Raw genomic sequence first — 16,660 nt, 5'->3', positions numbered from 1 at the left:
CTCCATGAAAGACCTTGGGGAAGCATCCTATATTTTGGGAATAAAGGTCTATAGAGATAGATCTAAAAGGATGCTTGGCCTTTCACACAAGATGTACATAGAGGAGGTGCTGAAAAGGTTCAGCATGGAAAACTCCAAGAGGGGTCTCTTACCTCTTAGGCATGGAATTCATCTCTCCAAGAAGATGTGCCCCAACACATCTGAAGAGATTCAACGTATGAGCAAGATTCCCTATGCATCGGCAATAGGAAGCCTCATGTATGCCATGCTGTGTACACGACCTGATATAGCTCTTGCTGTGAGTGTCACAAGCAGATATCAGTCGAATCCAGGTGAAGAACACTGGACAGCTGTGAAGAATATTCTTAAGTACTTGAGAAGAACTAAAGATTTATTTTTGGTTTTTGGAGGATCATCAGAGTTAAAGGTAGAAGGGTACACAGATTCAGACTTCATGACTGATGTCGATGACAGGAAGTCAACATCTGGATATGTGTTCTTGTGCAATGGTGGAACGGTAAATTGGAAGAGTTCTAAACAACCGATCATTGTTGATTCTACTATGGAAGCTGAATACATCGCCGCCTCTGAAGCTGCTAAGGAAGGCTTCTGGTTCAAGAAATTCATTGCAGAGTTGGACGTGATGACATCAGATGCCATAACACTCTACTGCGATAATAATGGCGCCATAGCCCTTGCTAAGGAGCCAAGGTCTCATCAGAAGTCCAAGCATATAGAGCGGCGCTTTCACCTCATACGCGACTATGTGGAGAAGAAATATGTAGAGGTGCAGAGAGTAGACTCCGCGGATAACGTGGCAGACCCGTTCACTAAGCAGCTGAGTCAGCAAAAGACTGAAGCCCACCTTGAGAAGATGGGCCTAAGATATATGACCAATTGGCTTTAGTGCAAGTGGGAGATTGTTAGATGTATGCCCTAGAAGCCAATTTGGCTGACACATTTTTGATTCTAGGGACATAATTTTGTACTTGACTATTTATTATTGAATAAATAAAAGGCATCTTTTCATTCATATTGTTTATGTGTCTATGAATGGTCCAAGAAATTAATAAGATGATGATACATATTCTCAAGAGTTGAGAATTTGAGCCATGTATCATTGGTGATTAATTTCTAAATGCTCCTGATCAATGGATCATCACGAGGACGGTGATCGATCCGATCAGTGCACAGATCACTTTCCTTCTGGATGGACGAGACTTGAGTCCACAGTGTAGGGACACTGAAGTGATAGTACAGGTGCTTGTTAGAGAACAAGGGTACTGAGCGTGACCAAGACAAGAAGTCACTTGGATGTCTATCCACTCGTCAGTGACTTGCTTGATGTTGCAGTAGTGTGACTGGTCCTTTGACCTGCGGTGCTTCGGATACTCACAGTGAGGTTATTGTAGTTTGACTGCACACATACATGGTCTCTAGCCATATGGGTCCATGCAGTGTAGATTGGCTGCAGTAGGTTCACTGTAGGAGTAGGGTATGCACCTATAAGGAATCTATCGACCTTGATAGAAGAGGAGTGATCCTATGTGATTTGTTAGACTGAGTTCTAAGACCTTGGCCAGGGCAGTAATATAAAGTGGAAAAAGAGTTTTCCACTATCCAACTCAAGTCGAATAAATCTTGACATATGACAGACGATGGGGTTTGACGAGTTGTCCATGACCTCCGTCCTGTAGGGATCCACGATAGTAGGACTGTATCACATGTTAACTGCACCTAGAGGTTCATCATTCCATTCTGCTGGGTAGCCACTACATGCTGCTAGGTGTCACTGGTGGATGGTGGGACTCATAGGGATTATCTTGATGATCGATAAACCCTAACGAGTTGAGTTGGAATCGTTCCAACCCATTGAAAGGAGTTTTCAATGATATTGTGATAGAGATCATAATATATCTCACTACCAGTCAGAATAGAACCTATGAGGTCACACACACTAGAAGTATTGACCGATCCGATGGTTGAAATCGTGATTAGGAATCACAAGTAATCAATTTGATTGATAAGAAGTTGAAGAAGGAACAAAGGGAATTAATTAATTGGACTTAAACACAAATCCTACTTCGGGTAGGATTCCTAGAGTCCTAATTGGATTAGGACTGGGAATCCTAGTTGGAGTAGGACTAGAATTCCTACTTGGAATAGGATTCCTACAATCCTAATGAGATTAGGAATTTTGAATCAAAATTGGATTCCTACTTGGAGTAGGATTCCTAGAGTCCTAATCGGATTAGGACTTCGGATTCAAATAGAGTCCTAATTGGATTAGGACTAAAATCAAATATGTCCTAATGTGGATTAGGGTTTACCATGAGGAAGGGGATATGCCCCTCCCTTTTCCATGTGAAGAAGGGAGAAGAGAGCCCCTCTTAGGAAATAACTCTAGGGCTCCTAGATTGTAGAAGCCCTAGATGGTTGTAAAAAGGGGCAAAGGGGGCCGGCGCCCTAGATGAGCTCTCCCTCTCCTCTTCCATCACGTGGCCACCCCTCTCCCTTCCTTGGTTCAGCCGCCATCAGCAAGGGGAAAAGAAGAAGAGGCGTGCACCTCTCCTTGGCCTCCTTCCTTGGTTCCAACGCAGGGAAGAAAAGAAGGCTGCGTGGGGATTCTTCTTCTTCCTCTTCTTCATCCTTCTTCTTCCTCCTCTCAAGCACAATCAAGGGTTGATTGAAAGAGAGGAAATCAGCCATCAAAAGAAGTCTTTGCAAGGGAGCTAGCACCCCGGGAAGACAAGAGAGCTTTGATCGGATCACTGCTTCGTGTGGATACCCGTAGAGGCCGGGCACTTGAACGGCTTCAAGCGAACCTTCATCCTAGACCACGAACTTCAGTTTGCGGTGATCATCTACCCGCACAAGGTGAAGATCTGATCTTCCTAAAGGTTTAAAAAGTTTTAATTCTTATCTAACTACGAACGGTTCATAAAACAACGTTCATGCGATGAACGTCGATCCCGCTTATGCCGATTCCGCTGCCATCTGAATTTTTTGAAATATCAGCGGCATGGGCGGGTTCCCCAACAGTTTCAAAGGTGCTTTGATTCTTCTTCAATCTTCATCCTTCTTCTTTCTCCTCCCAAGCACAATCAATGGTTGATCAAAAGGGAGGAGATCAGCCACCTAAAGTAGTCTCTGCAAGGGAGCTAGCACCCCGGGGAGACAAGGAAGCTTTGTTCGGATCTCTGCTTCGTGTGGATATCCGTAGAGGCCGGACACTTGAACGGCTTCAAGCGAACCTTCATCCTAAACCACGAACTTCAGTTTGCGGTGATCATCTACCCGCACAAGGTGAAGATCTGATCTTCCTAATGTAGTTAAAAGTTTTTTAATTCTAATCTATCTACGAACGGTTTTTGAACAACGTTCATGGGATGAATGTGTGATCTCGCGCATGCCTCTTCCGCTGCCATCTGAATTTTTTTTAATTTTCTGCGGCATAGGCGGGTTCCCAAATAGAGTCGACCCCCGCAATGTAGGATTCTGATCATGTCATGATGGGCAGCGGAAGCTAGGAATTTTAAAAATTTCTTAATAAAGTCCCTTAACATGCAACCCTTATAAGCCTAGATCACCTTAATGGTAACAATCAAACAATATAAATATAAATGCTGAAATAGAAGAATACCTGTAACGCTAAATCCAAGTTTGTAGAATCTCCATGAGGCGTCCAAGTGTTCGCCCTCCAACGGTGATCCACATGGAAACTCGATCAAGACTTTAGCTCCAAAGATTTTTGATCCTTAATGTTGAATCCTTCCAAAGGATTTAAATTGGCTTGCTTTTTCTCCTCTCTTATTTTTCTTTAACCTTTCTAAATCACTTCTAATCTTTTTGTCCTAAAGAAGACCTCCTTGTTTTGGCTTAGGACACTCTAGAAGCAATGCTAGAAAGAGACAAAGGCTTGTAAGAAAGAAGGGATAAGGAAGAGAGAATGCGGTGGAGTTGGAATGAAGAATACGGTGGAATGGCTCCCTATTTATAGATGTGAAGGGATGCATCCTAGCCATCCCTTCATGCATCAAAGGGTGTGATAAGAGGGTGCCAACAAGAGAGAGAGGGAGGCGTATCATGCTTTAGAAAAAGCCGTATCTAATGATATGCTTCTTTCTCACGTCTTCATCTTAAATCCTGATGATCCAAGGGCCCAAATGCGGGGAACCAAAGCCAATGGTCCAGATCTAGGCGCCATCTAATGGTCCAGATCAAGGCATCATCATCCAGGGTGCCATCCAATGGTCCAGAAGCAAGATGCCATCACCAATGGTCCAGATTCAGGTGCTGAGCAATGGTCCAGATCTTTCATCCAGGGAGCCATCCAGTGGTCCAGATTCAGGCGCTGAGCAATGGTTCAGATTTTTCATTCAGGGAGCCATCCAATGGTCCAGAATAAGGCGCCAACCAGTGGACCAGATTCTTCATCTAGGAAGCTATTCAATGGTCCAGATGAAGGCGCCAACCAGTGGACCAGATCCTTCATCCAGGGAGCGATCCAATGGTCCATAAGTGAAGGCCCTATCAAACCCAATCCAATTGGGTTTAACCAACTTAAAGGAAATATTAGACCTAATCAAATCAGGTCTAATTAAAGCCAAATGGGTTCCAACTCTTGGCTAACCCATATTAGGTCATGATCTAATCATATTAGATCAACCTAATCTAAGAATCAGATTTGAATTTAATTTGAATCAGGAGCTAAGGTTTGCAACACCTGCTAGGATGTTTATCTTGCAATCATGATCTAATCCAATTAGACCCTTGATAAGTTTTCTTGTGTGTGACCCATTGGATTCCATACTTAGCCAGCAATAGGTGTGAGTGCGAGTTGACCCAACTTGATTAGAACTCTTCTAATCGATTTAAGTCCAAACTGCGCGAACCCGAACTTAACAATTAAATTCTTTCAAACCTATAAGACAAGATGGACGTCTAGCAACGTGTCATGTCTATCCAAAAAATATGAAATTTGATAGAAACACCAAAAGTACCTTTCAGTGGCAAGTTACCGTGCAATTCAATCCTTTAATCAAACTGCATCCCAAATATGTATATGAGTATGAATATATGTCAAACTCAATTTCATATTCATATATTTCTAATCTTCTAATGATAATTCGAATAATGAAACATTAGAAACTCTTTCTAATTTTCATTGTGTTTTGATCAAAGGCTCCATGAATTATCATATGATTAGAATAAATAGGATGCGATCTTCTCTTACTAGAAGTAATTAATTCTTTGTTGACCTACTCATAACCTTCGTACACAATCCACCATATCCAGAAGACCTCGTACACAACTTATTGACATGAATGAGTGGAAACCAAAATATGGATTTATGTGCACAAGATACTATGGTGATCTCAGGTCAAAGGATCAGTTGCACAACTTCCACTAAGAGAATTATCTTTTGATATGTAAGTAAGACTTCATAAGATTTCTCTTTGTAGGTCAATTCAGTGAACCCATTTCTCTAATGAGCACCCACATCTTTGTATTAGTGTCTTCACACAAGTAATTGTGAGATCAATCACCCTCTGCATCGAGCATACATAAGATGTGCCAGTCTTTCCGGTAAACATTGATCCCCGACTCAATGTACTAATGACTGAAAATATTTAAGATTAGGATTTTAGGGTTTTAGGTCTCACTAGTATGATCTCATCATAGCCTCAAAATCATTGACCTAATCTAAGGGGTTTATCACAAATATAATCAACAGCATATGATAAAACACAATGCCTATATTCATATTTAAATGTCATGTACATGATTTGAAAAATCAAAAGAAAATTCTTTGCAATACATATTGCGATTGGTTTGTAGGGCATCTATTCTTTCAAGCAAAATATGAGTCGATCCTTGTGTAGTTCAGATTAAACAGAGAGATTTTATCGTCTGAGATAAAATTTAAAGAGTCGACCCTTGTTCTAAATGAGTCGACCCTTGTGTTTGCAGAAGCGACTCTTGAAGAAGATGAGTCGACCCTTAAGATTAAAGAGTCGACCTTTTGAAGTTACAACAGCAAGAGCCATCTCAATATTTTGAAGTGTCGACCCAAGATAAACATGAGTCAACCCCTGAGTTATATGAGTCGACCAATGTATAGCTGGGATCACAACGAAAATCTTGTAACAACTTTTATCTTTTTCTGTAACAGAAAAAATTTCCATCAGAACGGCAAGAAAGAAATTTGAATCCCTCTGAAGAACTTATCTATAAATTCAAGGAAACCTTAGAAAGAGAACAACAAAGAAAGAAACATTCAATCAAGAAAAAAAAGTTTCCACAAAGAAAGAAAAAAAAAGCTAAAAAGTTCATCATCCTCACCGGTATTCCTCCGAAACTTGCTCCTTATCAGTCAAAGCCTCTCATCCATTGCAACAAGAAGAGTTGTGCTCGGCTTTGGGATTCACATCATCAGCCAACCTCTTCATCGGCTTCAGCATTACTTCTATTGATTCATTTTATATGTTATAAAGCTTTAGTTTTCTGGTTGTAGCAATCATTTATTTGGATTATTTGTTGCTGTAACAGTTTCATCATCTGAAACTTGTAAAAGCATTTTCAAGCCTTAATTGGAAGTTGCTGAATCGAGAGAATTCAACAAGGATGAAGTTTTTGGTTGGTTTATCTGAAACCAACTAGATTGTTTGTGAGCCCAGAAAAGCAAATAGTGTAAAGTTTTTGGTTGGTTTATCTGAAAACCAACTGGATTGTTTGTGAGCTTGGAAAAACAAACGGTGATAGATTTTTGGTTGGTTGCTTGGAAAAACCGACTAGGTTTCTGATTGTGCGTCGGAAAAACAATCAGGTTGTAATCTGCTGGGTTATAATGAAATCTCAAGCTTGGCTTGAGGAGTGGATGTAGGTGCTGGAAGTGCACCGAACCACTATAAATCTTTGTATTTGTGTGTGGCTTGTTTTTCTTCTTCTACCGCATATTTCTAACTATTTTTCTCACCTTATTTACTGCTTTATTTGTACTACTTCAATTCCACTGCTAGATCTTCGAGTTATCAAAAGTTTTCAGTGAGTCATTCATTTCATTTCATTAATTTTTAAGAGATCCAATTCACCCCCCTTCTTGGGCTGCACCTTTGGGCAATAAGTGGTATCAGAGCCTGGTAGTCACAGTCACTTATTGATCTAACAATCAAGAGTTAAAGGTCATGGCAGCCTCTATGGGATCTTCTATTTCCGAAGGACAATCTACCAACAGACCATCTCTTTTTAATGGCACAAACTTCTCTTATTGGAAAGCACGTATGCGTATTTTTATTCAAACACTTGACTATGATTTATGGACTGTTATTGTCAATGAACCTCACACACCGATTAAGATTTTTGATGGCATCACTTTATTCAAACCTAAAATTGAATGGGATGACCATGATAAAAGAATGGCTCAGCTGAATGCAAAAGCCATGAATGTTATTTACTGTTCTTTAGATGTAAATAAATTTAATCGTATATCTATTTGCATGATTGCTAAAGAAATCTGGGATAGGCTGGAAGTTACACATGAAGTCACTAACTAGGTCAAAGAATCTAAAATCAGTATGCTTGTACACAAGTATAAACTATTTAAAATGAAAAATAGTGAGTCTATACCTGAAATGTTTACTAGATTCACTGATATTATAAACAGCTTGAAAAGCCTTGGTAGATCTTACTCTAACAGTGATCTTATTCGAAAAATCCTTAGGTCTCTTTCTAGAGCATGGGAAGCAAAGGTCACTACCATCCAAGAAGCCAAAGATCTCAACTCTCTCCCACTGGAAGAACTGATGGGTTCCTTAATGACTCATGAGCTTTCAATGAAATAGAACCTTGAGGAAGACGAACCCAAGAAGCGCGAAACCATTGCTCTTAAGTCCACTCAACATGAAGATGAGAGCGAGGATTCTGAATCTGATAACGGTGAGGAAATGGCCCTGATTACAAAAAGGTTCAGAAAGTTTTTCAGAAGAAAAAGAGAAAACTTCAAGAAAAGGCCTGTAATCAAGGAGGAGCAAAGTAAGAAAAACAACAAGGACCAACATGTTTGCTATGAATGCAAAAAAGCCAGGATACTTCAGAAGTGACTATCCCTTATTAAAAAAAGTTCCAAAAAGATTGAAGAAGAAAGCTATGCTAGCTACTTGGAGTGACAGTGATGACTACAGCTCTGGAGAAGAAGAACAGCAATAGGAAGCTGCAAATCTGTGTCTAATGTCACATGAGAATGAGGTATACTCAGATACTAAATATGATTTCACTTTTGATAAACTTCAAGATGCTTTTTCTGAGCTAATGATTGAATGTAAAAAGCTTAGCTTAAAGAATAAGGAGCTGAAAATTAAGAATCAATTCTTGAAAAAGAAAAATGCTCTCCTTCTGAAAAATGAAAAGGATCTGCATGAAAAAAAATCAGAAGTTAGCTAAAGAAGTTGATAAACTGAAACCTATAGTAGACAAATTCACCTTAAGCTTTGAAAAATTAAATCTAATTCTTGAAAGTCAGAAAGTTGTCTATGATAAGGCTGGATTAGGATACAATCCATGGAGAAAACAGAAATCTCTAAAAAACATATTTGTAAAGCCTTCTTACATTCAACCGAAATCTGCATTCCAAAAGTTAGATAAACAGAAACAGAAATACATTGCATGCAATCCTATAAGTCAAAATCTTGTAAGCAATGTTTTAATTAAGAAGATATGGATTCCAAAAGAAAGTATTATTGCTAACCTGCAAGGATCCAAGACAACTTGGGTACCTAAGATGAAAGCCTAAATTCTGTTTTGCAGGAGTGTCTAGCATCCCATGAATCAAACAGAAGATAATACTTGGACAGCGGGTGCTCTAGACACATTACAAGGGATGAATCTGAATTCATGTTCCTCAAAAAGAAAGGAGGAATGGTTACCTTTGGTGATAATGGCGAAGACAAGATTATTGGTATTGATAACATTCGGATCACTCCAACAACTTTTATTGAAAATGTTTTATTAGTAGATGGCATAAAATATAATTTACTAAGAATCAATCAATTCTGTGATAAAGGATATATTGTAACTTTTGAATCATCTATAAGTTTAGTTTCTAGCACAAATAATTGTGGAATAATATTTACTGGACATAGACATGGAAATGTGTATTTGGTTGATTTAGATTAAATACTCATGAAAAACATGGATTGTTTGGTAGCTATGAAAACCAAAGATAGTGAAACTAGCTGGTTATGGCATCGAAAATTAGCTCATGCCAGCATGGATTTAATTTCAAAGCTTATTCGAAAAGAACTTGTTTTTGGCTTGCCTAAACTGAATTTCAAAAAAGATAGAATTTGCACTGCATGTCAATTCGAAAAACAAACCAGAACTTCTTTCAAATCTAAGAATGTTGTTTCCTCAACTAGACCCTTAGAGCTTCTCCACATGGTTTTGTTCGGACCAACTAGAACTGCAAGCCTAGGTGGAAAACTTTATGGCTTTGTTATTGTGGATGATTTTTCTAGATATACATAGATTTTATTTTTGGCACACAAAAATTAAGCATTTTCAGCATTCATAAAACTGTATAAAAAGATTACAAATGAACATGGACTGCAAACTGTCAAGATTAGAAGTGATCATGGAACTGAATTTGAAAATCATGACTTTGAAAATTTATGCACTAAAAATGGTATTGATCATAACTTTTTTGCGCCAAAAACACCACAGCAAAATGGAGTTGTGGAGAGAAAAAAACAAAACTCTTACTGAAATGGCTAGGACAATGCTATGTGAAAGCAATTTGCCTAAATATTTTTGGGCTGAAGCTATAAACACAGCTTGTCATGTCCTTAATAGAGTTATTATTAGGTCAATGCTAAAGAAAATCCCTTATGAGCTTTTGAAAAACAAGAAACCAAATCTTTCATATTTTCATATTTTTGGTTGCAAATATTTTGTTCTAAATAATGGTAAAGACAACTTGAGTAAGTTTGATTCTTTTGATATTCTTCATCAAGCAAAGCATATAGAATATTCAACAAGAGAACTATAGTTGTTGATGTTAGGATCTGTCACATACCGCTGAAAATTCAAAAATTTTCAGATATGCAGCGGAAAGTCATGTGCATATCCCGTTCATCGCATGAACGTATTTTAAAACCATGTATAGATAGATTAGGATTAAATTCTTATTAAATTATTTTAAAATCATGATTTAGAAGATCAGATCTTCACCTTGTGCGGGTAGATGGTCTCCGCAAATCTGATTCACGTGGTATTTGATGAGGGTTCAGTGGAAGCCGCATACGCGTCCGGCCTCTACGGGTATCTACGAAGTAGTGAGTCGATCAAAGCCTTTGGATCTTCCCGGGGTGCTAGCTCCCTTGCAGAGAAGGCTATTGATGGCTGATATCCTCCCTATCAATCAACTCTTGAATGCCTAAGGAAGGAGGAAAAAGAAGGATGGTTCAATGGAAGGAGAACAAAAACCCGCAGCCTTTTCTTTTTTCCTTCACATTGGAACCAAGGAAGGGGATGAAGTAGACCACGCCAAGAGCTTCTTTTCCCTTGCTTCCTTGTGGCTGAACGGAGGAATGGAACGAGGTTCCTTGCTGCCAAAAATCCCAAGAAAAATCATGAAAAATTTGGAGCCCCTTTGAACCCCTCTTTTATGGTGTGTGAATAGAGATGAGCTCCTAAATTTTAGGAGCTTATCTTTATCCCTTTGTGAATTCAAAATAGGAGGGGCATGGCCCCTCCTTTTTCCTTCACACCACCAGCCAAGGGAGGGGCATAGGCCCTTCCCTCTTCTCCCATATGGTTGGCCCCACTTAATCAAATTAAGTGGGGATTGGGTTAGGACTAGTCCTAGGTCCAATTCTATTCAAAATAGGATTAAGTGCACCCAATTTAATTCCTCCAAATCCAAATCCAATTAGAATTTAATTGAAATATAACTCAATTGAACTCTTTGATCCTGATCCAATTAGGAGTCATTTGATTAATTAGATTAATTAATTAGGACTTAAGAAAATTCTAATCTAATCTGGACTTGTTTAAATTTCAGCCCTAAGACAGTTAGGACTTTAGAAATCCTATTCCAAGTAGAACTCTAATTTAATTTGAAATTCTAATCCAATTAGGACTCCAAGGATCCTACTCCAAGTAGGACTCATGATCAAGTCTAATTAATTAAATCCAATTAATTAAATTAAATTGCAATCCGATTGCAATTATTCCTTCTTCAACTCACTAACTCTTAGCGGGTTAACCAATTATCAATCAAATTGATTATTTGTGATTCCTAATCATAATTTAACCATCGGATCGGTCAATACCTCTAATGTATGTGACCTCATAGGTTCTATTCTGACTGGTAGTAAGATATATTGCGATCTCTATCATAATATCATTGAATACTCCTTTCAATAGGTTGAAACAATTCCAACTCAACTCATCAGGGATCATCGACCATCAAGATGGTCCCTGTGAGTCTCACCATCCCCCAGTGACATCTAGTAGTATGTAGTGGCTACCCAGCAGAATGGAATGATGAACCTCTAGGTGTAGTTATCATATGATAAAGTTCTTCTATCGTGAATCCCTACAGACCGGAGGTCATGGATAACTCGTCAAACCCCGTCGTCTGTTATATGTCTAGATTTATTCGACTTGAGTTCGAGAGTGGAAAACTCTTTCTCCACTGTATATACTGCCATGGCCAAGGTCTTAGAACTCAGTCTTGTAAATCACATATGATCACTCCTCATCTATCAAGGTCGATAGATTCCATGTAGGTGCATACCCTACTCCTACAGTGAACCTACTGCAGCCAATCTACACTACAAGGACCCATATGACTAGAGACCATGTATATGTGTAGTCAAACTACAATAACCTCACTGTGAGTAGCCGAAGCACCGTAGGTCAAACCAGTCACACTACTGCAACATCAAGCAAGTCACTGACGAGTGGATAAACATCCAAGTAACTTCTTATCTTGGTCACGCTCAGTATCCTTGTTCTCTAACAAGCACCTGCACTATCACTTCAGTGTCCCTACACTATGGATTCGAGTCTCGTCCATCCATAAGGAAAGCGATCTGTGCACTGATCAGATCGATCACCGTCCCCGTGATGATCCGTTGATCAGGAGCATTTAGAAATTAATCACCAATGATACATGGCTCAAATTCTCAACTCTTGAGAATATGTATCATCATCTTATTAATTTCTTGGACGATTCATAGACACATAAACAATATGAATAAAAAGATGCCCATTTATTATTCAATAATAATAAAGTCAAGTACAAATTTATGTCCCAGAAATAATAATGTGTCCACCAGATTGTCTTCTAGGGCATATATCTAACAGTTGAAGAATCAATACATATTATTTTTGATGAATCTAATGATCATTCTTCAAGAAAGGATGTAGACATCGATGATGATGCAGGAGAACTCAACAAGCAAATCAAAGAGTTAACCTTAAAGGATGTTTCTGCATCTGAAAATTCATAACATGATGAAGATCAAGAAAAATATGATCAAATGCTTAAAGGTAAAACTAGTCTACCAAAAGAACGGAGGTATGCACCTAGTCACCCTAGAGACTTAATAATTGATGATCCTTCCCAAGGCATTAGGACTAGATCTTCTATTAGAGATGCTTGTAATCATCTTGCATTTGTTTCTCAAATAGAACCAAAAGCTTTTGAAGAAACTGAAAATGATAATAATTGGTTAATGGCTATGCAAGAAGAATTAAATCAATTTGAAAGAAACAATGTTTGGAATTTAGTTAAAAGACATGAAAATATTTTTGTAATTGGAACAAAATGGATTTTCAGAAATATGTCAAATGAAGAGGGCATTGTAATTAGAAATAAAGCTAGATTAGTTGCGAAAGAATATAATCAAGAAGAAGGAACTGATTTTGATGAAATTTTTGCACCTGTAGCTAGACTTGAAGCTATTAGGTTATTACTTGCATTTGCATGCTTTATGAATTTTAAATTATTTTAAATTGATGTCAAAAGTGCATTTCTAAATAGTTTTATTACTGAAGAAGTTTATGTAGAACAACCACCCGCCTTTGAAAATCATAAACTTCCAGATCATGTTTTTAAATTGAAAAAAACACTTTATGGCTTAAAGCAAGCTCTTAGAGCTTGGTATGATAGATTAAGCAACTTTTTAATAAAGAGTAATTTTTCAAGAGAAAATACTGATAACACTCTGCTTATGAAAAAGAAAAATACTGATATCCTAATTGTTCAAATATATGTTGATGACATTATATTTGGTGCTACTAATGAAAGTTTATGTGAAGAATCTGCTAAGCTCATGCAAAGTGAGTTCGAGATGAGTTTGATGGGTGAACTCAACTTCTTCCTTGGACTCGAAATCAAGCAAACAAGAGATGGAATCTTCATCTGCCAAAGCAAATACACAAAAAAAATCTTAAAGAAGTTTGACATGGAAGATTCAAAACCATTAGGTACTCCTATGAGCCTCTCTTGTAAATTAGAAAAAGATGAGCAAGATAAATCTTTTGATTCAAAGCTGTATAGAGGCATGATTGGATCTTTACTTTATCTTACAACAAGTATATCTGATATAATGCATAGTGTTTGCATGTGTGCAAGATACCAAGTTAATCCTAAAGAATCATACTTTATTGCTGTTAAAAGAATACTAAGATACTTACAAGGAACTCAACATTTGGGTTTATGGTATTCTAAAGCATCTACAATTGACTTAATTGGCTATTCAGATGTTGAATTTGCTGGTTGTAGATTAGACATAAAAAGTACAAGTGGAACTTGTCAATTTTTTGGAACAAACTTAATCTCTTAGTTTAGCAAAAAACAAAATTCCGTAGCACTATCTACAGCGGAGGCTGAATATACTGCAGGAAGTTGCTGTGCCTAAATCCTAGGGATTAAGCAACAACTCGAGGACTATGGCATAAAACAAAATAAAATTTTCATATGGTGTGACAATACTAGTGCCATAAATCGGACTAAAAATCCTATACAACACTCAAGATCTAAACATATAGAAATTAGACATTATTTCATAAGAGATCATGCTCAAAATGGAGATATAAAAATGAAATTTATAAATACTGATAAACAAATTGCAGATATTTTTACTAAACTTCTTAATGAAGAATTTTTTTGTAAATTTAGAGGAGAATTATGCATTTGTGATCCATTTTGATGACTGATTATTAATATTATATTGTATATTTTGATTGATTATTAATGGTTGAATTTTAGTTGATTTGATATGTGGTTTGCAATCGATTTTAAAATTTTACTTAAAAACATTTTATCTCTTGAACTGTTTGAGGAGACAATTCATGTCAATGAGGAGTCGACTCATATAGTAAGGGACAACTCATTACTTTCATGAGTCGACCCTTGACCTACAGGAGACGACACATAAGTTAAATGAGTCGACCAAAGTAGTACAATTTGAAATGGCTTTTAAAAACGTTCTCTTTCTGAAACGTTGGACCTAAAACGTCTCATTCCATTTTAGAACGTTTTCAGTCTTCAAACCCCCTTTCAAACAAAAAGCCTCCAAAATCTAGAAAACCTTTTCGAGGTCCCGATTGATCTTCCAATTATGCGAAGAAAGCAACTCACATCCGGACCGAAGAGAAAGAGTATTACTCCTCAAACTGAGAGGAGAACGAAAGCTAGGGCAGAGAGAATCATGAATCCACCTAGACAAGAAACGCCGCCACCTTAGCCAGATTTGACCCATTTATCACCTCCGTCTTCGGTTTCGAAGCAAGGATCCCTCTCTATAAGAACCATCTCCACTGGAAGAAGAGTAGATTTTGATGTTTTGGAGAAGGAAAACTTCACTCTAGGTCTGTTGGCGCTGTGCGGAAGCGTGTGGATCCCTGATATTCGCTAACCTAGGGTATCCCCTAGGGCGTCAGGCCGCGTGGAAAAGAAGAAAGAGGAGATGAAGAATCACAATCATAAACTAGGATTTTCGTGGAGAAGAAGATGAAGAGAAGAGAGAACGTGGGAGAAAGTTTTCTGGCGGCTCCTTTATTACTCAAGCAATAATCCAAGTGATAACCCTAAAACTGATTACATCAAGCCTTTATATAGGCACCCAATTTTAGTCTAATCATACACCAATTCAATCTCCCCCTAAGCCACATTAGAAAGCACTCAACCCAAGTCCATGACTTACATGCTCTCCCCCTTTGAGCCTAAACCTAGCCCAAGAATGACTTAGACCCTTTGAGACTTGAAAAACCTTGACTTGGCCCGCTTCACACTTGAAAATTTCATAAAAACAGTGCTTGGGTTGACTCCTGCTATCCTGGGGTCGACTCCTGCTGTTCTGGGGTCGAACCCTGCAGTCCTGGGGTCGACCCCTGAAGCTGTCCCAGAAAACAGCTCTCGAACTTTTTCCTGTCGCTCTTAAGGAGTCGACCCCTGAAGTCCTGGGGTCGACCCCTGCACTGTGCCAAGTCTTCACAGCGTGCCGGAGTCGACTCCAAGTCTCCAGGAGTCGACTCCAATACTGTTCACAGCCCAAAAACTTGCTGTTTTTCTTTGGATGCGCCACACTTGAGCCTACAATCTCCACCTTGTGCTCCAAAGCTTCCGCAAGCTTCTCCTGGTCCATCAATCCCATCAGCGCCACACACCTGAGGAAGCCATCCCTTAAAGAGACTTGGTCAGTGCATCTGCCAGGTTCTCCTTCATATGAACTTTGGCAAGCTCCACTTCACGTTCTTCCACCAACTCCCTAATCCTGTGGTACCTGATGTCAATGTGTTTGGTCCTTGCATGATAGACCGAGTTCTGAACCAAACACAATGCACCCTGACGGCCCCCTGTGCAAATCCCATTTTCAATGCCAATCTTTTCAGCCATAGAGCTTCCTTGGCAGCTTCTGTGATGCCAATATACTCCGCTTCCGTTGTAGACAATGCCGTGATTGGTTGCAAGCTTGATCTCCATGACACTGGACCTCCGTTCAAGCAAAACACATAACCTGTGGTAGAACGCCGTGTGTCCATGTCTCCTCTGTAATCAGCATCCACAAAACCAATCATCCGGCTCTGGTTCTCCTTGGTCATGTTGGAATTCTTCTCCTTGGTACCTTCCAGTCCATAGCAAATGCCAACTCCAACTATGCCCACCAAGTATCTGAAAACACCTTTCAGTGCTATCCAATGCTCCTTGCCAGGGTTAGCCATGAACCTGCTGACCTGGCTAACGGCATGTGCAAGATCTGGTCTACAGCAAACCATGGCATACATCATACTCCCAACTCCTGAAGCATATGGAATTCTCTTCATATCATCGGCCTCCACCTCAGTCTGTGGTGACATTGTCTTCAAAGACTGACATGACCAGCTATTGGTAATGCCACCGATTTCGCTCCATCCATGCCATATTTCTGCAAGACCTTTCTGATGTCACCTTCCTGAGATAAATGCAGCACCTTCTTGGTTCTGTCCCTGAGAATCTCCATGCCTAGAATCTTCGTGGCTGGATCCAAATCCTTCATCTCAAATTCCCGAGATAAGGTTACCTTCAAGTCTTCCACAATTCCTCTACTCTTGCAAGCAATCAGCATGTCATCTACATACAAAAGCAGATATAATCTAGACTCATCCTCAA

The 16,660-nt window shown here is 38.9% G+C and overlaps 1 pseudogene; it reads right to left on the bottom strand.

The window, feature by feature from the left end:
- Positions 1-15,732: 15,732 nt before the first annotated feature.
- On the bottom strand, positions 15,733-16,368 carry LOC149751209 (secreted RxLR effector protein 161 pseudogene; annotated as a pseudogene).
- Between the last annotated feature and the right edge of the window lie 292 nt (positions 16,369-16,660).

This window comes from Phoenix dactylifera, chromosome 15 (assembly GCF_051530095.1).
Source record: "Phoenix dactylifera cultivar Ajwa chromosome 15, Ajwa_hap1_PhDact_Kaust_v1.1, whole genome shotgun sequence".
Lineage (NCBI taxonomy): Eukaryota > Viridiplantae > Streptophyta > Magnoliopsida > Arecales > Arecaceae > Phoenix > Phoenix dactylifera.
The sequence above is the reverse complement of the archived record's forward strand: the minus strand, read 5'-3'. Positions and strand labels throughout refer to the sequence as shown.